We start from the raw sequence: 22,002 nt of genomic DNA, 5'->3' as shown, positions 1-22,002 counted from the left end.
AAATAAAAAATAAAAAAAATCAATACACTTGAATACTCAAAAATAAATCTTATATTCAACATTATTTACACCATAAAGCAATTCTAGTACTATTCCACTCAGAAAGATTTGACACCTTTATCACCAAATGCCTTTACAAAACCAATACTGATATATGAATGAATTGAGAAAATATGAATGAAGGAGATCTAAAAAGGTAATGATAGACAGACCGCACTTTACAAGAATAATTCAAGATCTCTGGCAATTAAGTACATTTAATGCGCAAATAATCATAAGCAACGTGTTAATAATCCGTTTGCAACATGTGGCCAACATTTTCGATCACCTTTAGCTCGACAAAAGCAGAATATTCTTAACAGATACCAACTATATGAACAATCGATGTGACAATGATATAACCAAGATACGCAAACAATTAGACATACACTGGATCCTTTTTATTATGCAAACTGTATAGGATCCGAGTTTAATGGTAAAGGCAAAATGCAATTTGGATGACTGGAAAAGGAAACCGGATGTTATTCGTAGATTCTGAAGGTGAAGAACCTAAGCAACAAATCATGGTTCTTCACCTTCAGGACCTACAAATAGCATCCATTTTCCTTCTTAAGTCATCTTACAGTTTGGGGAATATATTCCGCCTTTACCATTAAATCCTATTCAATATAGTTTGCATAACAAAAAATATTTACTATCTCACTTTGTTGTTCGTGTACTTTGGGTGTACCTTTTTCGCATCTATGATTCACGTTATGCAGCAGACAAGATAAAAAATAGTGACATCGAGATTTACGTGGCTCAATCAATATGTTTGCTAGTAGAAGGAATAGTTTCACTATATAAAGTATATAGAGAACGAAATTAGAGATCTCGCTCTAGTTTACAAAGAAAAAACAAAAGAAAGTTTCTCACAAATTCACTCAAGAAAAAACTTTATACAAATAATGTTTCTCACACTCACTTCTCTAATAATATCTCACAACTCTCTTTCTCCCAATATTTTTCTTACAACACTCAAGAAGAATTGATAAAAGATTGATAGAAAAATGAGAAGAAGTTGCCTCTATTTATAGGTAAATTTTCCAACATAATCAAAATATTTTTCATTTGGGTCCACTTGAAATAAATTAGTTGCCAAGTTGAAAATGGATAGTTTTCATGAGTTGACTCTAAACCAAATATGTTTTAATTTAACTCCAACCCCCCCCCCCCCACGACTACCACCCTTGGTGCTACTATTTCTAAAGGTCTATATTGCCCCTACATATATGCCGTTATTACTCCACTTGTCCTCTTATGTTCAAGAAAATAACGCTATTCTAAAGCCTTAGTTGAAATGCATTAGATCCTTCTAAATGTTGTGTGCTTGCCACTTTTTGCTAGTATATTTCTGCCTATTGATTAATCCTTTATTACTTTAGTTGTTCAATACATTTTGTAAATATGACAAACTCTAAGTGCTTTGCTAATAACTAAAATGATGATCTTGATGACGTCAGAGGAGTAAAGATGCACACAACTATTTCTTTTTTGTTACCTAATGTGAAAGCTTTAGATCGTAATGTGATTGTGATTTGCTACTTTCGCAAAATGAGAATTTAAGCTATCATTAATATTAGACATCAAATTATCATTACTACTAGATTTCAAAGTTTGTACAACCATGTTTCATGTTTAGTTTGTGTTTGTCACATGACCAAATTCAACTAACCTTTGTGTAATTTTGATTTAACAAAAAGTGGAGATCCTATTTGTGGAAATAGCATGATGAGAAAAAAAGTATATTTGAAGTTATGCTTTGAAGTGTTATACATTGCGCATATATGGTTGAATAATCTTTTTAAGTTGATGCTAAACAAAATACTTGAATTTACTTCTAACCACACCCATGTTGCCACAATGAAGATTAAGTATCATTCACGATACCAATTACCATTGATTATCCCTTGCACCATACTTCATAGTTCATACTCTCTTTTTCTTTTCTTTTTCAAAGATACTCAAGACTTGTCTTAAAGGGTAAATAATAAAATTAAATGGTAAGATATGACGTCACTTAGAATAAGGAAAAGATTGATAGGGTAAATTGAATATAGTAATGACTATAATGTGTTACTAAACAAATCACCCATAAGAATATTTTAATAGATAATATGTTTGTTAATTTTTATATTTTTACTGAAGGAATACGTTAATCTAAACATATTAGATTTAGCGCGTAAATCATAAAAAGAGAACTTACTTGTTCTTGTAGCGGAAGCGGAAGGAACGGACGAACTACGACCGGAATTACTAGTCGGCGGTGGTTGTCACAGTGTATTGGATCAACCCCTAAGCCATAGTCTTGTCACGACCCCAAATCCATTAGTCGTGATGGCACCTAACACAACCTGCTAGGTAAGCCAACTAGTAACTATTTAATTCCAATAATATTAATAAGACAATTAAACAAAAGAAATTATCTGAATCTTATACATTCCCAAGGACTGGTAGTACAAATCATGAGCTTCTAAGAATAGAGTTTACAAAGCTGAAATGAAGTAAATACATCATCTGTTTGAAAAACATACATTAATAGAGTTTTATAGATCTAAGGCTACCATGAACAAGAGGCAGTTACAACCGGAACGCAGGTTCATCTTTAATTTCGGCTCCTGTCGATCATAACACCGTCAGCAGTCAATATATGCACGCAAGGTACAGAAGTGTAGTATGAGTACAACCAACCACATGTACTCAATAAGTAACAAACCTAACCTTAGGTTGAAAGTAGTGACGAGCTAACACAAAGGTCGGGTCCAATACCAATATTCTACAGTACAACTTAGTACACATAACAAAAGAGGTATCTCAGAAATAAAATATTCAGTTCGTTCACAGTTCCAGAAAATAGGTATTACTTTTCAAGTATCTTAGTGAAAACCCAAATCTTTTACCGAAAATGCCAGAATACGAGTAAGTTTGAAAACAGTAATTTTTTCCAAAACTCCTTTCAATACTAAGTAAGATGTTTAATTTTCAGATAGCATGAGAAAAGTACGTCTCTATGCCTACATGTCAAGATACAGGTAAAATCACAAAATGTCACCAAAATCGGGTAGCAGAAGGGAAATGCATCTCTATGCATGTATCTCAAGTACGCATGTCAAATGTAATGCATCTCAATGATGAGCTCATGTACTCACACTCCCAGAGTACTCAATCTCACTGTCTCGCATTCCCTCTCACTATGCTCAATGCTCAGCATACTCAATCACTCAGGTGAAATATCCGCTTCTGCGACATCGCAGGTGCGAGCCACCATCCGCACCTGTTTATTGAAAGAATATTGGTCCAATAATCAGCCCTAATGATGTGGGATAATTAAAATTGTGGTTATAATTGATGTCTCAAGTGAGATGGCCTAGCCGATTGGGCCGTGATCGGACGTCATGCCGTACACATGGTGGTAACTGTGCTGGAAATGATAATTGAAATTGTGGATATGGGTGATGTCTCAAATAAGATGACCTAGCCAATCGAGTCGAGATCGGACTCCGTGTAAGAACACGGTGGTATTGTGGATTGTGGCATAATTATGTTATGTTTGATCACCTGTTCCATTCGAACTTTAAGAAATATGTATTTTGAGATTTAAAGGCGCAATGGCTAATCAAATGATTTAGCATCGTATGTATGAACTTCTTGCTGTATAATTTATGAAATCATGTCTTTTCTTGATTATGGGTGAATTGGGTAGAAGGAATCTAACATGCTTGCTCGGCCGGATTTAATCGGCTGAGCGCCGGTCGTGCTCCTCGATTTTAGGGCATTACATTACCGGATCTGCGGGCTCGCATATGCTGGCGGAGAAGTGCAGAAGCGGAAGTGGTCTAAGGTTGGATGATCGCATGTGCGGGTGTTGTAGCGCACATGCGGAGCCGCATGTGAGGTCATGGGCTTGAATTTGCGAAGTGCTGCTCAAGCTGGGGAGTCCGCAGATGCGAGTGATTTTCGCAGAAGCAGATGCGCTTATGCGAGTGAATATCCGCAGAAGCGGAAAAGCTAGCACCTTGGGGGAAGCCGCATTTACGTGGTAGCTTCCGCAGAAGCGCAAAGAGTTCCGTAGGTGCAAAAAATCGCTGGGCAGAAGGGTTCTGTAAATCTAGATTAACTCTCATTTCTCTTATTTTCTACTTGGATGGCCGAATTTGGGGAGCTATTTTGAGGAGGCTTTCATCATGAAACACAAGGTAAGTAATTTCCCACTTGTTGTAAGTTATTTTCATGGATTCTATATGGATTTAAACATGAAAATTTGTAGAGCTTTGGGATTTTGATGGAAAACCTAAAATTTGGTAATTTTGGAATTTGACCACGAAATTAGACATGGAGTTGGGAATAAATTATATATTTGAGTTCGTAATGTTATGGGTAATGTTTATCTTCGAATATTTTTGGAATCCGGGCTCATGGACCCGAGGGTTGACTTTATTGACTTTAGAGTATATTTTTATTGGTTTGCACATTGTTTGACGAGTTTTGGAGCGACGGGCATCGATTTGAGGTGTTAGAGTAGCGTTGGAGCCAATTGTGGAACTTCAGAGTGAGGTAAGTCTCCTGTCTAAATCTATGAGGGGGAAACTACCCCAAGGTGATGTATTTGATGTGTGCTAATTGTTGCGTGGTTTACGTACGCACGAGGCGACGTGAGTTCGTACGTAGCTAGATTCATGTTATGTACAGGTAGACTTAGGTTCCCGCCATGCTATAACTGTACTATTTGAGTTGTCCCTTGCCTATTAAATTCCTTTATTTTACGTTACGACTTGAGACTTCCGTGTTGAAATCAAATCATCAAGTTTAGTAAGAAAACGTCTGTGTGTATGTGTACAATTTCTCAAATACTTTGCTCAGACAATATCTTGGCATATAGAGGTAATATGCAGTTAAATCAGATAAATGATCAAGGAAATTTGCAAGTAAGGATGCAATGCAAAATCCAACAACACTCTAGCCAGATTCCCTCACTTTTATATATCTGTTCCAAACCACTGATCAATATTTCCAATATCCGCGTGCACACCATAAATAGAGAAACATGAGAGGGTGACCCTAGGGGGATGGATCCATATTCACACGCAAGCACGACCAATTCAACGTGCTGCCAGCCCGACGTGATCACATGCTCAATATCATAACTTGACCGGCGTGGTCACATGCATAACAATACAATCCCCCCGGTGTGATCACGGGCATATCAACACAATCCGCCATGCGTGGTCACATGAATAACAACACAATCCCCCTGGTGTGGTCACAAGCATATCAACACAATCCGCCCGACGTGGTCACATTCATATCGACACAATCCGCCCGACGTGGTCACAAGCATCCAGTCCAATCACATCATACATGAGAATATAAACAAGTATACATGTATGAAACGAGTGAATAACAAATCTCATGCTCCTGGACTGGTATAAACGACATGCTAAAGTGTAGGCATGTGCAAATGTACTATCATAGCTCAAATCGGCAATTTTCATCAAAGAATAACATTAGTCGGTTCATTTAAGGATTAAACCCCTATGTAGCCTCAAACATGGCGCAAATAGTTCCCAAAAATGTCGCAAATATGCGAAGCATCATAGCTTAAGGTTTTAACAGTCAAATTCTAGGCTTATGAGAGCCCGAGCACAACCTGAACATGAATAAATAATCTCGGTGCCCGCACATGGGTTCATCCCCATGCATGTATGCACCTAATAACATGTATCTGTCACAACAATTCAGGCAACTAGTGCCTCAACCGAGTTTAAATAAGATACCTACCTCAAATAAATCAAATCACTCCGCTAGCAAGCCCTTTCCAAGCGTATCGACATCCTGAAGGCTCGAATCTAGCAAAAAAACAACGAGTCCAACCAAAGTCAAAATGTCAACCCCGGTCTCATATCTCGAAATCCAACAAAAGTTACAAAATTTGAACACCCATTCAATAACAAGTCTAACCATACCAAAATTACCCAATTCCGACATTAAATCGTTGCTCAAATCCCTAAATCTTACTCTCCAATCCCTAGTCCAAAATTCCCCAAATTCCACCTTAAAAACACATAATCTAGGTGAAAAATTCAAAACTATTCAATATTAATAGGTAAAGACAACCAAAAGTGGCTTACCTCTTGAAATACCGTGAAACCTCTCTCAAACATCGCCCTCAACCGAGCTTGCTAAGTCCAAAAATGAGAAAATAGCTCAAACCCTCGACCTTAAGAATCTGCCAGTCATCTCGTACCTACAGTTCACTTAACCGCTTCTACAGCTCCGCAGGTACGGCCAAATCTCCGCTTCTGTGGTTTCCCCTGAAGGCCCCTTCCTTCACTTCTGCGAACCAGAATCCGCATCTGCGGTGTCGCACCTTTGACCTAGGCTCCGCTTCTACAGAAATGCGTGCCTCACGCCACTTCGTACCTGCGCATCTCCTTCTCGCATCTGCGATCCCGCAGGTGCAGAAAAAACCTCACACATGCGCATCCCCTCTGCCCAGAAAATTTCGCACATGTGATGCCAAACACGCCTCTGCAGTCTCGCACCTACGACCAAATCCTTCGTAGGTGCGATCGCACTAGACCCCGTGCACTTCAGCAATTCCTCAAGTCTAAATGCATTCCGATTTGAACCAGAATCACCCCATGGCCCCCGAGACCCTATCCAAATATATCAATATGTCCTAAAACACGATACGAACTTTGTCGTGGCCTCAAATCACATTAAAACAACATCAAAACACGAATCACACCCCAATTCAAGCCTATTGTAACTAATGAATTTCCAACTTTTATAATCGATGCCGAATCCTATCAAACCAACTATGATTGACCCCAAATTTCGCACACAAGTGATAAATGACACAACAGACCTATTCCAACTTCTAGAGCCAAAATGCATACCCAATAACGACAAAGTCAACCCTCGGACAAACTTCTCAACTCTCCAAACTTCAACTCTTCCAACTTTTGCCAATTCAAGCCAAAATCATCTACGGACCTCCAAATCAATATCTGGAAACACTCCTAAGTCCAAAATTAACACACATAGCTATCAAAACCATCAAAACTCCATTCCTGAGTCAATTACACATAAGTCAACATCCGATTAACTCTTTCAACTTAGGCTTCTAACCTTAGGACTAAGTGTCCCAACTTAGTCCGAAACATCTCCGGAACTTAACCAACCACCCCGACAAGTCACATAACAACAAATGAGCATATAATAAGCAGTAAATAGGGGAATATGGCTATAATACTCAAAACAATTGACCGAGTCGTTATATTCTCCCCCCTTAAATAAATGTTCGTCCTAGAACGAGTCTAAAATCATACCTGGAGTCTCAAATAGGTATGGATATCTGATCTGCATCTCCCCCGGTCTCCCAAGTGGCCTCCTCGACTAGCTGACCTCTCCACTGCACCTTCACTAACGCTATATTCTTTGGCCTCAACTTTTGAACCTGCCGATCCAAAATGGCCACCAACTCCACATCATAAGTCAAATCCCTATTTAACTGAACCGTGCTGAAGTCCAAAACATGAGACGGATCGCAAAAATACTTCTGGAATATGTAAATATAAAACACTGGATAAACACTAGATAGCCTAGGTGGCAATTCAAACTTGAAAGCTACCTCTCCAATCCTCTCAAGTACCTTAAAAAGGGCCAATATACCGAAGGACTAACTTGCCCTTCTTCCTGAACCACATAACACCCTTCATGGGCGAAACCCTGAGCAATACCTTCTCCCCCACCATGTTGGCAACATCACGAACCTTCCGATCAGTGTAACTATTATGTCTAGATTATGTCGTGCGAGGCCGATCCTGAATCAACTTAACCTTGTCCAAAGCATCCTGAACCAAGTCAGTACCTAATAGTATAGCCTCACCCAGCTCAAATTGACCAACCAGAGACCGGCACCGCCTCCCATACAATGCATCATACGGAGCCATCTGAATAATTGACTGGTAGCTGTTGTTGTAGGCAAACTCTGCAAGCGGCAGAAACTGATCCCAAGACCCCCCTAAATTTATGACACAAACGCGTATCATATCCTCCAATATGTGAATAGTGCACTCGGATTGTCCGTCCGTTTGAGGGTGGAATGATGTACTCAACTCAACTCAACCCGTGTGACTAACTCCCACTGCACTGCTCTCCAAATTACGATATGAACTGCGTGCCCCGATATGAAATGATGGACACCGGCGCCCAGTGAAGGCGAAAAATCTCGCGGATATAGATCTCAGCCAACCACTCCGAAGAATAGGTAGTCCCAACTTGAATGAAGTGTGCGGACTTGGTCAACTGGTCCACAATCACCCAAATAACATCAAACTTCTTCAAGGTCCGTGGAAGCCCAACTACGAAGTCCATGGTGATACGCTCTCATTTCCACTCTAGAATCTCAAGCCTCTAAAGTAAAGCTAGATATTTGATGCTCGCACTTTACCTGTTGACAAATTAAGCACCGAGCTACAAACTCCACTATGTATTTCTTCATCTTCCTCCGCCAATAGTGCTACCTCAAGTCCTGATACATCTTTGCGGCACCGGAATGAATACCGCGAACTGTGGGACTCCTCAAGTGAATAACAAATCTCATGCTCCTGGACTGGTATAAACGACATGCTAAAGTGTAGGCATGTGCAAATGTACTATCATAGCTCAAATCGGCAATTTTCATCAAAGAATAACATTAGTCGGTTCATTTAAGGATTAAACCCCTATGTAGCCTCAAACATGGCGCAAATAGTTCCCAAAAATGTCGCAAATATGCGAAGCATCATAGCTTAAGGTTTTAACAGTCAAATTCTAGGCTTATGAGAGCCCGAGCACAACCTGAACATGAATAAATAATCTCGGTGCCCGCACATGGGTTCATCCCCATGCATGTATGCACCTAATAACATGTATCTGTCACAACAATTCAGGCAACTAGTGCCTCAACCGAGTTTAAATAAGATACCTACCTCAAATAAATCAAATCACTCCGCTAGCAAGCCCTTTCCAAGCGTATCGACATCCTGAAGGCTCGAATCTAGCAAAAAAACAACGAGTCCAACCAAAGTCAAAATGTCAACCCCGGTCTCATATCTCGAAATCCAACAAAAGTTACAAAATTTGAACACCCATTCAATAACAAGTCTAACCATACCAAAATTACCCAATTCCGACATTAAATCGTTGCTCAAATCCCTAAATCTTACTCTCCAATCCCTAGTCCAAAATTCCCCAAATTCCACCTTAAAAACACATAATCTAGGTGAAAAATTCAAAACTATTCAATATTAATAGGTAAAGACAACCAAAAGTGGCTTACCTCTTGAAATACCGTGAAACCTCTCTCAAACATCGCCCTCAACCGAGCTTGCTAAGTCCAAAAATGAGAAAATAGCTCAAACCCTCGACCTTAAGAATCTGCCAGTCATCTCGTACCTACAGTTCACTTAACCGCTTCTACAGCTCCGCAGGTACGGCCAAATCTCCGCTTCTGTGGTTTCCCCTGAAGGCCCCTTCCTTCACTTCTGCGAACCAGAATCCGCATCTGCGGTGTCGCACCTTTGACCTAGGCTCCGCTTCTACAGAAATGCGTGCCTCACGCCACTTCGTACCTGCGCATCTCCTTCTCGCATCTGCGATCCCGCAGGTGCAGAAAAAACCTCACACATGCGCATCCCCTCTGCCCAGAAAATTTCGCACATGTGATGCCAAACACGCCTCTGCAGTCTCGCACCTACGACCAAATCCTTCGTAGGTGCGATCGCACTAGACCCCGTGCACTTCAGCAATTCCTCAAGTCTAAATGCATTCCGATTTGAACCAGAATCACCCCATGGCCCCCGAGACCCTATCCAAATATATCAATATGTCCTAAAACACGATACGAACTTTGTCGTGGCCTCAAATCACATTAAAACAACATCAAAACACGAATCACACCCCAATTCAAGCCTATTGTAACTAATGAATTTCCAACTTTTATAATCGATGCCGAATCCTATCAAACCAACTATGATTGACCCCAAATTTCGCACACAAGTGATAAATGACACAACAGACCTATTCCAACTTCTAGAGCCAAAATGCATACCCAATAACGACAAAGTCAACCCTCGGACAAACTTCTCAACTCTCCAAACTTCAACTCTTCCAACTTTTGCCAATTCAAGCCAAAATCATCTACGGACCTCCAAATCAATATCTGGAAACACTCCTAAGTCCAAAATTAACACACATAGCTATCAAAACCATCAAAACTCCATTCCTGAGTCAATTACACATAAGTCAACATCCGATTAACTCTTTCAACTTAGGCTTCTAACCTTAGGACTAAGTGTCCCAACTTAGTCCGAAACATCTCCGGAACTTAACCAACCACCCCGACAAGTCACATAACAACAAATGAGCATATAATAAGCAGTAAATAGGGGAATATGGCTATAATACTCAAAACAATTGACCGAGTCGTTATATTCTCCCCCCTTAAATAAATGTTCGTCCTAGAACGAGTCTAAAATCATACCTGGAGTCTCAAATAGGTATGGATATCTGATCTGCATCTCCCCCGGTCTCCCAAGTGGCCTCCTCGACTAGCTGACCTCTCCACTGCACCTTCACTAACGCTATATTCTTTGGCCTCAACTTTTGAACCTGCCGATCCAAAATGGCCACCAACTCCACATCATAAGTCAAATCCCTATTTAACTGAACCGTGCTGAAGTCCAAAACATGAGACGGATCGCAAAAATACTTCTGGAATATGTAAATATAAAACACTGGATAAACACTAGATAGCCTAGGTGGCAATTCAAACTTGAAAGCTACCTCTCCAATCCTCTCAAGTACCTTAAAAAGGGCCAATATACCGAAGGACTAACTTGCCCTTCTTCCTGAACCACATAACACCCTTCATGGGCGAAACCCTGAGCAATACCTTCTCCCCCACCATGTTGGCAACATCACGAACCTTCCGATCAGTGTAACTATTATGTCTAGATTATGTCGTGCGAGGCCGATCCTGAATCAACTTAACCTTGTCCAAAGCATCCTGAACCAAGTCAGTACCTAATAGTATAGCCTCACCCAGCTCAAATTGACCAACCAGAGACCGGCACCGCCTCCCATACAATGCATCATACGGAGCCATCTGAATAATTGACTGGTAGCTGTTGTTGTAGGCAAACTCTGCAAGCGGCAGAAACTGATCCCAAGACCCCCCTAAATTTATGACACAAACGCGTATCATATCCTCCAATATGTGAATAGTGCACTCGGATTGTCCGTCCGTTTGAGGGTGGAATGATGTACTCAACTCAACTCAACCCGTGTGACTAACTCCCACTGCACTGCTCTCCAAATTACGATATGAACTGCGTGCCCCGATATGAAATGATGGACACCGGCGCCCAGTGAAGGCGAAAAATCTCGCGGATATAGATCTCAGCCAACCACTCCGAAGAATAGGTAGTCCCAACTTGAATGAAGTGTGCGGACTTGGTCAACTGGTCCACAATCACCCAAATAACATCAAACTTCTTCAAGGTCCGTGGAAGCCCAACTACGAAGTCCATGGTGATACGCTCTCATTTCCACTCTAGAATCTCAAGCCTCTAAAGTAAAGCTAGATATTTGATGCTCGCACTTTACCTGTTGACAAATTAAGCACCGAGCTACAAACTCCACTATGTATTTCTTCATCTTCCTCCGCCAATAGTGCTACCTCAAGTCCTGATACATCTTTGCGGCACCGGAATGAATACCGCGAACTGTGGGACTCCTCAAGAATCAACTCACGTAACCCATCTACATTAGGCACACAAATCTGACCCTGCATCCACAACTCCACATCATCCCTAATAGAGACCTCCTTGCCATCACCGTGCTAAACCATGTCCTTAAGGACAAGCAAATGGGGGTCATCATACTGACACTCTCTTATGCAATCATATAAGGAAGACCGAGAAACCACAAGTTAGAACCCGACTAGGATCCGAAACATCTAACCTCACAAATTGATTGACCAAGGCCTGAATATCTGATGTAAGCAGTGTCTCACCAACAGGAATAAATGCAAGGCTACCCATACTCACCGCCTTCCTACTCAAGGCATCGACCATCACATTAGCCTTTCTGGGATGATACAAAATGGTAATATCATAGTCCTTTAGCAGCTGCAACCATCTGCGCTACCTCAAATTTAGATCCTTTTGCTTGAACAAGTGCTGGAGACTTCGATGATCCGTAAATACCTTACAATACTCACCGTAGAGATAATGCCTCCAAATTTTTAATGCATGAACGATGGTTGCCAACTCCAAATCATGAGCAGGTTAGTTCTTCTCATGAGGCTTCAACTGGCGTGAAGTATAAGCAATCACTCTACCCTCCTGCATCAAGACGCACCCAATACCAATCCGAGAAGCATCATAATACACAGTATAAGAACCCGATACTAAAGGCAAAACTAGAACTGGAGCTGTGGTTAAGGAAGTCTTGAGCTTTTGAAAGATCTCCTCACACTCATCCAACTACTTAAAAGGAGCACCCTTCCAGGCCAACCCGGTCAAAGGGGTTGCACTAGATGAGAAAGCCTCCACGAAGCGACGATAATATCCGATCAAGCCGAGAAAACTTAGAATCTCAGTAGCTGAAGACGATACAGGCCAACTCTGAACCGCCTCTATCTTCTTTGGATCCACCTTAATCCCCTCTCTAGACACCACGTTCCCCAAGAACGCCATCGAACTGAGCCAAAACTCACACCTAGAGAACTTGGCATAAAGTTTATCCTCTCTCAGCCTCTGTAATAAAACACCTAAGTATTGTGAATGCTCCTCCTAGCTACGTGAGTACACCAGGATATCATCAATAAATACTATGATAAACGAATCGAGATATGGCAGGAATACACTATTCATCAGATGCATGAATGTTGTTGGGGCGTTGGTCAGCCCAAAAGACATCACCAGGAACTCATAGTGACTATAGTGGGTCCTGAATGTTGTCTTCAGAATATCCGAGTCCCGAATCTTCAACTGGTGATACCTCGACCTCAAATCAATCTTAGAGAACACTCTAGCTCCCTGAAGCTGGTCAAATAAGTCATACACATAGTACCATCCTTCTTCTTCATATACAGAACTGGTGCACCCGAAGGCAACATATTAGTCCTAATGAACCCCTTATCATGAAGCTTTTGAAGGTGCTATTTTAATATCTTCAACTCTGTTGGTGCCATACAGTACGGAGGAATAGAAATGGGTCGAGTGCCCGGCACCATGTCAATACCAAAATCAATATCCCTGTCGGGTGACATTCCCAACAGGTATACAGGAAACACATCTGGAAAAGTCTTGCACTACTAGAACAAAATCAATAGTAGGAGTATCAGCACCAACATCCCTCACAAAGGCCAAATATGACAAACACCCCTCCCCAACCATCCGTTGGGCCTTCAGATATGAAATTACCCTATTGGGAACATAGCCCAGAGAACCCTTCCTCGATCCTAGCTAACCCCACCATCGCCAACATCACGGTCTTAGCATGACAATCCAGAATAACATGACATGGGGACAACCAATCCATGCCTAAAATCACATCAAAGTCAACCATGATAAGCAATAAGAGATCCACTCTAGTCTCCAATCCCCAACTAGTCACCACACATGATCGATACACACGGTCCACAAAAATAAAATTTCCCATCGGCATAGATACATGAATATGTGAAACTAAGGACTCACGGGGCATATCTAGATAACGAGCAAAATACGATGGTGCATACGAATAAGTTGAACCAGTGGCAATAATATAGAAGCATCCTTATCGCAAACTGAGACAATACCTATGATCGTTGCATCTGAAGCAACGACCTATGGCCTGGTAGGGAGAGCATAGCATCAAGCCAGATCGCCACCTGATCAACCTCCCCCTTTAGGGCGTCCTCTAACTGGGTGAGCCCCATTTCGATCTGGCTGAGCGGGTGGTGAAGTAACTGGTGCATAAGTCATAGCCTGCAACCTTTGATGTGGACCCCTAATCAATAACCTGGGCAATCTCTCTTGAGATGACTCAAATCTTTGCACTCATAGCCACCCTTCCTGACAGGCTACTGACCTTGATAACCCGAGGAACTTCTGGTAGAAGCCTGGGAAGGTGAAGCATGGTAAGAACTCTTCGCTGGTAACACACTGAATGATGACTGACCCGAACGAGCACTATAAGAACCATGGCTAACTGATGCACCGCGCTGAACTAGATGAGCCATTTGAGTGGGCCTATAAGGGCGACCCTTACTGTTGTACTGACCCGACCTGTCGTTTTGAGAGTTGTAGCCCCATTCGCCCATTTATTACTTATTTTGTACTTTATAGCTATTATGTGATTTGCTTGGGTAGTCGGTTTAGGTCCGGAGAGATTTTGGAATGAATTGAGACACTTAGTCTCAAGGTTGAAAGCTTAAGTTGAAATAGTTGACCGGATGTTGACTTATGTATAAATGACCCTGGAATAGAGTTTTGATGATTCCAATAACTCTGTAAGGTGATTTTGGACTTAGGAGCATGTCAGGAAAATTATTTGGAAGTCCGTAGTTAAATTCGGCTTGGAATGGCTAAATTAGAAATTTAAGTTTGGAAGTTTGACCGGGGAATTGACTTTTAGATATCGGGGTCAGAATCCTATTCTAGCAATTGGAATAGGTCCATTATGACATTTATGACTTGTGTGCAAAATTTGAGGTCAATCGAACTTGATTTGATAGGTTTCTGCATCGAATGTAGAAGTTGAAATTTCTTAGTTTCATTAGGCCTAAATTGATGTGTGATTCGTGTTTTTAGCGTTGCTTGATATGATTTGAGGCTTCGACTAAGTTTGTATGACGTTTTAGGTCTTGTTTCTGTATTTGGTTGAGGTCCCGGGGGCCTCGGGTGAGTTTCGGATGGTTAACGGATCGAAATTTGGACTTAGAACAAAGCTGAAAACTTTCTGTCTTCTGATGCAATCGCACCTGTGGAATTTGGCTCGCAGGTGCGAGCTTGCAAAAGTGATCATGGGAGCATAGAAGCGGAAAGGGAGCGTGGAGCAGTGGCCACAGGTGCAGAGGAAAGTTCCGCATCTGCGTGACCGCAGATGCAAACGAGGGATCACATGTGCGCTTGGGACCGCATAAGCGGATTGCTTCTCGCAGAAGCGACAGTTTAGTCGCAGAAGTGGGAGGCAGTGGAGCCTTGGCAAACCGTTGAAGTGGTATATGTTTTGCAAAAGCGAAACCGCAGATGCGGTTAAATGTTCCGCAAAAGCGAAAACACTGGACAGTCTACGGAAACAGAAGGGTCTCACATTTTTTGCCATTTGGGAGTTCAAACACACGGTTTGGGGCGAATTTTCAGAGAGAATTCACGGGAAAACGTGCGGTAAGTCACTTAAGATCTTTTTTAGTCAATAATAATGAAGTATCATTGAGTATTTGGACTAGATTAAATGTTTTTGAGGTGAAATTAGAGGATTTGGGCCTAGGGATTCGAAAATAAAATTTGATGATTTGAATGTCGAGTTGATGTCGGAATTTAGTAATTTTGGTATGGTTGGACTCCTGGTTGAATGGGCGTTCTAATTTTGTAACTTTTGTCGAGTTCCGAGAAGTGGACCCCGATGGCGATCTTTTAGTTAAATTTTTGAATTTTGTTGGGAAATTAGTATTTTCATATGTAATTAATTCTAATAATTTGTATTGAATGAATCGAAATAATTATGACTAGATACGAGATTTTCGGAGGCCAATTCATGAGGCAAAGGCATAGCGGAGTAAAGAATTACACAGTTTGAGGTAAGTGACTTGTCTAACCTTGTGTGGGGAAAATTTCCCTTAGGATTGGTATTGATATGATAATTGTGATGTGTTGAAAGCCGTGTACGCGAAGTGACGAGTGTGTATACAGGCTAAATGTGGAAGATTACATCTTTAAATTGTGTAGAACTCTGTCACATATTAATTAAATTATTTTATCCTGTTATACTCATCATCAATGGTCTATTTATATATTTTAAATTTGCATTGCCTTTTCTTGCTAATTGCTTTACATGTTTAGTTGAATCTTTGTTTTCTTTTATTCTGTGCTCATTATTTGAAAGTTGAATTTCTTAATTGAATTATTATTAATATGAAGTATTTGACATTTAAAATTTGGTATTGAGGCAAAGTGTTAAATTTGTGAAATATTATTTTGTTGAGTTATTCACTCCCGGATATTTTGTTGAGATTTTTGTATACATTGTGATTGAGCCGTGAGCTTTTTATTGTGAAAAATAATGTTGTTGTGGATTTGTTTGGAAAGTTGAAATAATTGGGCACTTGAGGTGCGGATTGTGATATATTATGATATTGATACGCATGTGCTGGTATAAGGTCTGGGTGTTGAAACGCATGCAGTGAGATAAGGTGGACTTGATACGCGTGGCTAGTAGGGGAACTACTATAAGCCATGCGATGTGAAAAGGGTGGCTAAAACGCGAGACGCTATTTCCGGAAAAATGATTTCTTTAAAACTAAATGTGAAGGCTCTCACGGTGATATAAGGAAAAGAGATATTTTGAATTTATTTATGATTTGGGACTACGAGGCGGTGTCTAGGGAGTGTCCTTGTTGATATTTTTCTATTAGTGTACTTGTCTTGATTGTTCTATGTTTCCCTAAATATGTAAATCTTCTGTTTTTCTTCCGTGATGTATTATTTGCCCTTAGTCTGTGCAGTTAAATTGTGATATATTTCTTACTTGATTCACTTCCATTGTCATTATTATTATTATTATATTATTATTATTATTATTATTATCATTATTATTATTATATATTATTATTATTATTATTATTATTATTATTATTATTATTATTATTATTATTATTATTATTATTATTATTATATTGTTAAACTTTTCTCGCCGTGTCTTTTATTATTTCCAATAGGGCCCTTACCTGACCTCGTCACTACTCTACCGAGGTTAGGCTTGGCACTTACTGGGTACCGCTGTGGTGTATTCATACTACGCTTCTGCACTCTTTTTATGCAGATCCAGGTACTTCCTACCATACGAGGTATCAGTGAGCTAGTCCATATGTTGAGACTTCAAGGTATATCTGCCAGCGTCCGCAGACCTCAGAGTCCCCCTTTATCCTTATTATGTTGTTTTCCTTATTCTCTTTAGACTCTAATGGATAGAGACACTTAGTATTTCTCTTAGATGCTTGTGACTTATTTCTACCGTATTTTGGGAGTTGTAACGATTTTGAATTGCAGTTTTTATTTATTTCATATGTTGAGATTTGAGTTTCCGTTTTAGATTTCGTTATTCCGTATAATTGATAGGCTTACCTAGTATTAGAGACTAGGTGCCATCATGACATCCTACAGAGGGAATTTGGGGTTGTGACAAGTTGGTATCAGAGCTCTAGGTTCATAGGTGTTATGAGTCACAAGCAGGTTTAGTAGAGTCTCGCGGATTGGTACGAAGACGTCTGTACTTATCTGCAGGAGGCTATGAAGCTGTAGGAAAATGTTCACTTCTTTGATCCCTTATCGTGCACATTTGTTGACTTCGAAATTCTAAACCATTGTCTTTGTATTCTCTCATAGATGGTGAGAACACGCATAACTGGATCCGATGATCAGACACTCACGCCCCCTGTTGGAGCTGCAAGAGACCTGGGACGGGGCAGAGGGAGAGGAAGACCATGTGGTGCAGCCAGAGCACCTACACGAGCTGCTGCAGAGGAGCCACTGGTAGCTCTAGTTGGAGAGCAGGCAGCTGAGACGCCTTTTACTACTCCTACGCTCCAGGAGACTCTTGCCCAGTTTTTGAGCATGTTTGGCACTCTAGCTCAGGCAGGGTTGATTCCACTTGCTCCTGCCACATCTCAGGCCGGGGGATGAGCACAGACTACTGACGCCCATACCCCAGAGCCTCGAGCCCAGGTTGACCATGTCCTATAGGTTATACCAGTGCATCCAATTGTCCCAGTTTGGCCCGAGGTTAGGGCGGGAGTTTCAGAGGGGGAGCAAGCAGCTCAGGCTCGAGAGGTACAAGAAGTACCATGATAAGTAGAGATTTTAGCCTATTAATTGCTCTTTTTAACTTGTGTTTATGGCCAAAAATGCGTGAAGTTATTCCCGGAAACTAACTTAATATGTTTGCTTGCAGGGATTGTTCAAAATGAGCCAAAGGAGCCATAATCAACTCATAAATGAGTCAAAACTTGAACAAAAACCAAGACTGGGCCAAAAGGTGTGAAATGCGGACCGCGGCAAAAGAGTGCGGCCGAGAAAGTATCAACGCGGACGCGGCCATTATTTCACGGTCCGCGATATGAAGAATCAGAGATATGTTTTTTTGGGCACAAACATGAACGCGGACCGCGACAAGAAGATGCGGTCGCGAAAGTACCAACACGACCGCGATGGGAATTCCGCGGACCGCGGTTGCTAAGGTTCAGAGAGTGCATAATTTATGCAAAAATGAGAAGGGCGGCCCGCGTCAAAGTTACGCGGCCGCAGAAGTCTCTCATGCGGACCCGGTGGAAATTACGCAATTCGCGAAACAAGGTTCAACCCAGGTCCAGATGTGAAGAAACACGGACCGCGATCAGAATTACGCGGCCGCGAATGCAAGTCTGCGGCCGCGAAACTTCTGCAGAGGTATTTTTGTCCGAAAATTTTAGCTTAGTATAAATAGATCTTGTTGTCAATTTTAGGTTATGTTATTTTTTTACTAAGTACTTGAGACGGCTAGGATTTCCCTTTTAGGCAATTTTGTACAAGAGTTACCTTATAACATTAGATTTTCATCTTTTAATTTAGTATTATGGATTATATCTTCTCTTTATCTTTGATTTCTGCTATTATTATGAGTAGCTAGACCGATAGCTAGGGTTGTGACCCAACCCTAGTGTGGGTATTTAATGGGTCTTGAATTTTAGGGCTTGATTATTTATGGGTTAGTGATATTTAGCCTAGTTCATGCTAGAATTGTAGAATTAGTGGTTGCAAACACTGATTCATACCTTTGTGAGTTAGGCTCTTCTTGAGAAAGAGGGACTAAATCTAGGAAAACTAGGCTAACAAGGAATTGGGGTGAACTCAAGAAATTGATAGCCCCAATTAAAGGGTTAAACCTAGAGATAGTAATACCCGACTTGAGCTAATATCACTTATATTGCATGAATACCCATTTGGACTTGAGAAAGCCAAATTGGGCAAAATCACTCAAACTACCGAGAGGTATAGAGTGAGTACTTGGGTGTGATAGCTATATTATGATCCCAAATTAATCAAGCTTGCCCTAGATTCTTACTACCCGTTAGATGTCCACCTAGGCGGAAGTCACTACCCTAGTCCTTTTAAACACTTGAAAACCAACATCAAAATATTGTACTTTGCTTTAATCATTGCATACAATAGAATAGAATTAGAAGTAGAATGAACACCATCATGTTTGGAAGTGCAATTAGGAACAACACACGCTAGGTTGATGAGATGGGTTCTTCTTCTACAAGAGTTTGGCCTTGAAATCATAGACCGAAAAGGGAGTGAAAATCAAGTGGCAGAACATTTGTCCCTCTTGGAAGAGGAGGGACGGACCCATGATGGCCTCGAGATTAATGATTCGTTTTCGGATGAACAACTCTTCTCCGTGTCTGTGACTGGGATACCTTGGTTCGCCGATGTGGCTAACTTTTTTATGACCGGCATTGTCCCGAATGAGCTCTCTTCAAACCAAAGGAAGAAGCTCAAACGGGACTGCTCGGATTATTATTGGGACGGGCCATATCTTTTCAAAATTTGCAATGATTGTGTTATCCAGAGATGTGTTCCAGAAGAAGAGCAATTGAGTATTCTTGAAACTTTCCATTCCTCGCCCTATAGTGGCCACCATGGTGGGGCGAGAACTGCTACAAAGGTCCTAAGCTATGGATTCTATTAGCCCACCTTGTACAAAGATGCTAGCGAGCTTGTTAGGCGTTGTGATGAGTGCCAACGAGCTGGTGGAATTTTCAAGAAGAATGAAATGCCCCTCACCACTATTCTTAAGATTGATATTTTCGATGTGTGGGGCATCGACTTTATGGGGCCATTTGTGAGTTCATGTGGGAATACTTATATTCTGGTTCATGTGGATTATGTTTCCAAATGAGTTGAAGCTGTGACTTTGCCCAACAATGAGGCACGGAATGTGGTGGCTTTCTTAAAGAAAAATATCTTCACAAGGTTCGGCACCCCAAGGGCTATCATTAGTGATGAGGGTTCTCATTTTGGCAACAAAACCTTCGACACTTTACTTTCTAAGTATGGTGTCAGTCATAAGGTATCAACCCCTTATCACCCATAGGTTAGTGGAGAAGTTGAGGTCTCCAACAGGGAGATCAAGAGCATACTATCCAAGACTGTCAATGCAAACCGGACTGATTGGTCAAGGAAACTTGACGTTGCTTTATGGGCCTATCATACAACTTACAAGACTCCAATTGGTATGTCTCCATACCGGTTGGTATTTGGTAAAGCATGCCATCTTCCGGTTGAATTAGAGCACAAGGCCATGTGGACGTTGAAGAAGTTGAACCTTGAATGGGATGTAGCTACCAATCTCCGGGTAGAGCAACTAAATGAACTTGATGAGTTCCGGTTCCATGCTTATTCCAGCTCGTCCTTGTATAAGGACAAGATGAATTACTTACATGAAAAATATATCCGGAACATAGAATTCAAGGAGGGTGACTTGGTTCTTCTATTTAACTCTCAATTATGGATGTTTCCGGGAAAACTCAAGTCAAAGTGGAGTGACCCTTTTGAAGTGGTGCATGTAACTCTGTTTGGTACTCACAATTTGAAAAACAAAAATGGTGAAATCTTTAAAGTCAATGGGCACCGAGTGAAGCATTACCTTGGCAAGATTGATGATAGCCACGTAGTGGCCTTGATCCATTTCAAATGATGATGGTAACATGCGTCGTGCCGCGACTTTAAATCAGGTGCTTCTTGGGAGGCAACCCATGTGTTTTTCTTTCTTTTGATTTTCTTCTTAGATTAGGCATTATTTTGGATTAACTGGTTGTGAAGTGTATGTAGGAACTGGTTGTGCAATGAAGGATTTTGACAGGGAAAAATTTGACTAAGTGTTGGAAGTTCGCGGACTGCGCCAAAAACTTCGCGGTCCGCGTGAGCATTTTGCAGCAACACATTTTTGTCCGCGGATGCGTACTTGGAAAGAGAAAAATACCAACTTTCTAAAGTTGGACTGTCAAAAAAATCCTTCAAAGATCGCAGTCGCGCTCCAATGTTCGCAGACCGCGTTGAATTTCGCGGCCAATATTATGCAGACCGCGCCCATGTGCTTGAAGTTGGTCTACATAAGGTAACATAGCGCGGACCGTGATAGAATTTCGCGGCCGCGCTCAGGTAAGGTGGTGCATTCCATAGTTGATTAGTATAAATAAGGGTTCTTTAAATATTTTACAGTTTTTGAACCCTAATGTTTCACCGCACAAAAAAAACAATGTTACAATTTTACAACTAGTATGTTCAATTCCATGATATGATTTTATCTTTTTCTTTTATTTTCTCTTTGTTTTAATTTTTCTTTGTTAGTTAGGGTTAGATGCATGCCATTGATCTCAAATTAATTCTTAATTGATGCTTAAATACATGTGGGTAGTATTTATATGCCTAATGGGGACTGGGGTTAGTAACTTTGCATGGTTAATTGAACTAATTTTTGCACACTTAGTTAAAACCCTAGTTGTCAGTGTTCTTAGTACCGATCGTGTTTGAATTTCATGGCCGCGATCCATTTTACGCGGCCCGCGATAAGGTAGGCGACCGTTTTCATTTGTTTTCGTGGTCTGCGCTACCCCAACTTTTAGTTACTGAGTGATTGATAAGAGTTTGCGACCGCGGTTACGTTTAT

The sequence above is a fragment of the Nicotiana tabacum genome, chromosome 17 (assembly GCF_000715075.1).
Source record: "Nicotiana tabacum cultivar K326 chromosome 17, ASM71507v2, whole genome shotgun sequence".
Taxonomy (NCBI): Eukaryota; Viridiplantae; Streptophyta; class Magnoliopsida; order Solanales; family Solanaceae; genus Nicotiana; species Nicotiana tabacum.
The sequence above is the reverse complement of the archived record's forward strand: the minus strand, read 5'-3'. Positions refer to the sequence as shown.